Source organism: Papaver somniferum, unplaced genomic scaffold (genome assembly GCF_003573695.1).
Source record: "Papaver somniferum cultivar HN1 unplaced genomic scaffold, ASM357369v1 unplaced-scaffold_117, whole genome shotgun sequence".
NCBI lineage: Eukaryota > Viridiplantae > Streptophyta > Magnoliopsida > Ranunculales > Papaveraceae > Papaver > Papaver somniferum.
Genome location: NW_020620714.1, coordinates 6,696,929 through 6,702,877, shown reverse-complemented (window position 1 = coordinate 6,702,877; position 5,949 = coordinate 6,696,929). Strand labels below are relative to the sequence as shown.

Genomic DNA, 5,949 nt, shown 5'->3' with positions numbered 1-5,949 from the left:
TGTTGAACCAGGGATTTCTGTTCAGCGTTGTAGCCACATGATGAGATTTTATATTTGCATCTCATATAGTTTAAAAGCACCATCGTGATGTCAGATATTTATCTCAATCTAGGTTTGCGGTTAAATGCATCACCTTTTTTCCCATTTCAATTTCTCCTTGGAATATTATTATTTCCGATGAGGAAGTTTGATCTAGCTTTGTGGACTTCAACAATTTCCTGAATGAAAGGTATATAATACCTATCTGCTGCCAAAAGATCTTTGGTGCATTACTATTTCCATTGGGAGGGAATTGTGTACATTCCTTGCAAACTATCATGTGAGTGTATGGCGTATTTTATGTTTACATCCTTGCTAGAGCGTAGAACTATAGAGTTCTCCCTTTTAAGCATGATTGTGAAAATTTAACTGAAGAGAGGAAGAATATAAGAATATTTGATGATATTTGTTCAGTTTTAAGCATGTCTGAAATAACGGTGCTGTCACAATTAAGATCCATAGCTCGCCAAAAGGTCAAGGACAAAATTGTATCAATGAATAGCTACTATACTGTGTATTTTACACATATTTACAGCCTGATTGATTGATCCATGTTCTCTTTCCATATGAGTGTTCATAACTGAACTTTCTTAAATTTTATAGGTTATCCGAGCAAGGGTTGGCAGAACCAAACTAAGAACTGAACTACCATTGTATTTCGCGTTCAAACATATGTAAGATACATATAATTAACAACATTGTTACTTGCTGATGCCATTGGAAGATTGAAATCTGTTTCAGGTATTACTATGGTTGCATAGTGGCTGACGAAGTTTAGAAGAGAGAGATAGTTATCGCAGATACAAAGTAAATAACTTTGATTTTAAAAGGTTTATTATATTGATGATGAATCTTATATTATTTTTGAAACAGGTGCACTTGCATTAACTACTACCACTGCCTCCGGAATGTTGATTATTATGAATATACTAGAAGTGGATGAATTCAAGAAAACGTAAGTATGCCAAATAAAATTAAGACTATAGGACTTTATTACGTACTAAAACTACAAAATTAATTTATATCAAGAGATAATAGAATCACAATGATTTGCTCTCCACAACCGGATGATCCTATAGAAAATAAAATGACCATACAAGAAGAAACTGACAATGAAAATAAGGTAAGCGTGTTTTTGGTACATTTTTCACATCACTGTTATAAAAAAAGGTATACTTTGACTTTGAGATTTGGGAATCATAGAACAGTCAGGATTTATCTGGATGGCCGATCATGTGGTTCTTATCATCGGGATGGAGTTTTTAAAGCCGACGGCTAAAACTATTTAGTTATATTAGTATATTTCTATCTATTATCCATCTCTTCTCTCTGAAACACTTCGAACACATATATTTTCACCAACCTATATTTGATTTTATCAATTTAGTGTTATATGTTTCGCTGATTATTTTATTACTCTTTTTATCTTCAAGAGGTCTGAATTTGTTTTGCAACAAACCAATGTCAACTGTAGGTTACTAGAAGAAATAAAATTCATGTTGAATTACAATTGAGTATTTATGTTAAATCAGAGTAAGATAGTAATAACATTTATGTGTTGTCACTATTTTTAAATCTTTTCATTTCAGCATCATCTGTTTATTTTACGATTTTTGCAGGAACATCCTACGACAAAAGAATTGAGTTGTCTATTATTAACCTAACATGTATACATTCCTCTGGAAAATCACTAATGCATTAAAGACATGTACATAGGTTAAGAAAATGGAAAAACCCCTATATTAAGAATAGAAAATAAGGTATTTCACTAGGATAAGAATGAAATCTGGGAGTAAAAGTGCTAAAAGGGGACAGAGTAATTAAATTGCTTACTTATTTTTCAAAGTATTTGGATACATTAACTAAGATGTAGTATGTTTTAATGTATTATATGTGACACCAAATTATAGCAAGTTCACCAAGCTTTTTATTTTCTCTTTCGATTAGAATAGAGTTCTGTTTTGATGTATGTAAATTGAAGGCTATCACAGGAGGTTTAGCCGGGGCCGTAAGGCCCCTGTGATACCTAGTTCAACCATAAAAACAAGAAACTAGATCTGAATGAGTTATTTTCAGAGTCCTTCTCTATATTTTATGAGGTCCTTCTCCCGAAACAACAAAATGTATCCTCTTAGATGATGAATTATTAACACAAGGAGAAAGGTGAGCAGAGAAGAATACATATAATGTATGGTAAATCAATATATGGAGGGTGAAAAGAACCACCGAGTCGCTCTGGAATTGTCTAAAAAATCTGTATTTCTTATTACCTTTCCTTTTATAAAAGTTAAAAGAGACGTACTCGGTTACTTATTCCCAAGACCTTTTATAAAAGTTAAAAGAGACGTACTCAGTTACTTATTCCCAAAGATAAAAAAAAGTATTTGACGTGTGCGTTTCCCTGAGAAAGTCGAACGAGAGGAACTTCAATTCTGAAACTTTTCTCATCAATTCACTCGAATATACAAACATAACCCCAAACGAAGTAACAGTCTCGAATCAGGAAGGCTTTCTATTTTTCGTACTTGTCTTTGTTTGAGATTCCCTTTTACCTAGACCAATAATAATGCTCAATTAAAAACCCAACTAAGGCGCAAGATCCAATTTGGAACCTATTTTTCGTACTTGTCTCAGTTTTTTTCTTACTATAATTTTCCGTTTCCCAAACCAAAACAACTTCCAAATTGGAGTCTTTTCTGATTCTAGAGTCTCATCATAAATCCTATATATATCTGAGAACGAAGGTATTGGTTCTCACGTTCTTCTTCTTCACTTTTTTCTTTCTCTGTTCATAAGATTTTTTATTTACTAGTTTTTTTCTTTGCAACCTTTTTACTGATAAGATATGTCGACTTCAAAGATGGTAACCTTGAAGAGTTCTGATGGAGAAACTTTTGATGTTGAAGAATCCGTTGCTCTTCAATCTCAAACCATCAAGCCTATGATCGAAGATGATTGTGCTGATAACGGAATACCATTACCCAATGTAACAAGCAATATTTTGGCCAAAGTTATTGAATACTGCATAAAACATGACGATAATGCCGATGAAAAAGCGAAAGATAATGAACTTAAGAACTGGGATGCTGAGTTTGTTTAGGTCGATCAAGCTACGTCGTTTGATCTTATTTTTGCTTCAAATTATCTGAATGTTAAGAAGTTGTTGGATTTGACTTGCCATACAGTTGCTGATATGATCAAGGGAAAGTCACCAGAGGAGATCCGCAAGACATTCAACATCAAGAATGAAATGATAACGGATATCTATATGCTTCGAAACCTAAACAAACCAGATGATGATCATCTAGCTAGGGTTTCTTTTCTTTTTGGTTTAATTTATGTTGTTTCTTCTTCATTAAATCTTGATCAACCACGGGCTTTAAGTTTAATTGCATGTGTCTTATTCTTGTTTCAGTAAAGATTGGATATTTTGTTAGATTTTTTTGAATTGAATTTTGATTTTAGATCATCCTTAACAAGAACCCGACTATTCCTTGGTGTAAATTATGTCAGGATTTTCTTAGGGAATCACTGACAACCGCGGAATAACGGATCTTGAGATATTATGATGAATAATAAGTAAACCAAGCAAAGCAACTATGAAAATACGAGAAAGATAAATCAACTCACAAGACACAAGATTTATAGTGGTTCGACCAATACATACAACGTGTATATATTGTCTACTTCTACTTTGAGCCGCACCAACTCAAATCCACTATGAAGAAAAACGATTACAACGTCGTGTGAATCCCAGCAAACCCTTGGTTACACCGCAACAATTACTCGAGACGATAACCTTGTCTCTTGTTCCTCACCAATATGCTCTCACAACGAAACCCTAGCTTTAGCCTTAAAAGCTATACAAGAAATATCTCACCAATATCTTAATCATTTTCTACACAATACAATTCTACAAGGCCTAATAACTTATTTATATAAGTTACAAACTTGGCACCAAGAATCCTAGCCGGTTTAGAAAACCCCTTCCTTAAATAACCACGGCTAACTTTAGGAAATAATAATTAGTCTTCAATAACGAACAATCTCCCACTTTGAAGACTCATTTATTGTCTTAAATTCTCCTTTTCTTCAACTTTGGATTTGACGGTGCTAAAACATCTTCATTCTGATTTCTGAGATTTCTGAGAGACCAACTAAAGCCTTGCAGAGCTTTAGCTTGTCTAATGTAACTCCCTTGGTAAACATATCCGCCGGATTCTTCGAACCAAGAATCTTCTCGAGCTTCAACTCTCCTTCTTCTAAGATATCCCGAATGAAATGATAACGGATATCTATATGCTTCGTCCTATCATGATAGGCTGAGTTCTTGGATAAATGTATAGCACTTTGACTGTCGCTAAACAGAACACTATCTCGTTGTTCTTTTTCCAACTCATCTGACAAACCTCGTAACCAAATCATCTCCTTTCTCTCTTCTTTTACTACTACGTACTCCGCTTCCGCAGTAGACAATGTCACCAACTTCTGTAAACGTGAGTTCCAACTCACTGCAGCTGACCCCATAATATAAACATAACCGGTCGTACTTCGCCTTTTATCTACATCACCTCCGAAGTCTACTTCCACATAACCCCTCAAGATAGAACCACCTTTTCCATAACACAATGGTACGTTTGTGTTACCTCTCAAGTACTTGAGAATCCACTTCACAGATTCCCAATGTTGTTTTCCTTGGTTTCTTGCATATCTACTCACCATTCCCACTGCATTTGCAATATCTGGTCTCATTCACACCATAGCATACATTAGACTTCCAATAGCCGAAGAATATGGTACGTTAGCCATGTACTCCTTCTCTTCATCTGTCTTCGGACACTGCATACTTGAAAGACGAATTTGACTTCCAAGTGGAGAACAAACTGGTTTAGCATTCTCCATATTGAACCTTTTCAACACGCGTTCAATATATTCAGCCTGACTAAGCATAAGTACACCCTTATCTCTGTCTCTTATGATCCTTATACTAAGAATCTGTTTTGCTTCACCAAGATCTTTCATAGCAAACTCACTTGCTAATTGTTTCTTCAAATTCTCAACTTCTTGTAAAGATGTTCCGGAAACCAACATATCATCCACGTACAATAATAATATGATGTAGTCAGAACCACACCTTTTGAAGTAACAACAATGATCTGCATTACACAGTAAGTAACCACCTCTATGCATGAAGTTATCAAACTTCTTGTACCACTGTCTCGGAGCTTGTTTTAAACCATACAAACTCTTCTTTAGCTTCCACACCATCTCTTCCTTGCATTTTACTATGAATCTTTCTGGCTGCTTCATGTAAACTTCTTCATCTAGGTCACCGTGAAGAAAAGTTGTCTTTACATCCAACTGTTTAAGGTAGAGATCTTCAGAAGCCACTAGACTTAACACTACTCGAATAGTAGTCATCTTCATAACTGGAGAAAATATCTCGTTGTAATCAACACCAGGTTTTTGTTGGAAACCTTTGACAACCAACCTCGCCTTGTAGCGAATATCTCCATTTGCTTCATACTTCATCCGATAAACCCACTTGTTATGCAACGCCTTCTTACTTGTTGGTAATTTTACTAAAATCCAATTGCCATTTTTCTCAAGTGAATTCATCTCATCTTCCATAGCAAGTTGCCACTTTCCTGAATCATCAGCCGCTAGTGCTTCTTTAATATCTTCAGGTTCACCTCCATCCGTAAGTAATAGATAATTCAGAGCATACCTTGGGTTTGGTTTTGGAGTTCTTGATGATCTTCGTACTTCTTGTGGAACTATAGGAGTAACTCCCAGTGCAGCAGAAGTCTCTTCACCTTGCACTTTTCAGCTATCAGCAACACTGTGCCCTTCTTGTACCACACTTTTTCCAGAAACATCATCAATATCGATATACAACTCCTTATTGAC

At 35.1% G+C, this 5,949-nt stretch overlaps 1 pseudogene; it reads left to right on the top strand.

Annotated features, from left to right (window-relative positions):
- The first annotated feature begins 2,884 nt into the window (after positions 1–2,884).
- Positions 2,885–3,457, top strand: LOC113329731 (annotated as a pseudogene).
- Positions 3,458–5,949: the final 2,492 nt, after the last annotated feature.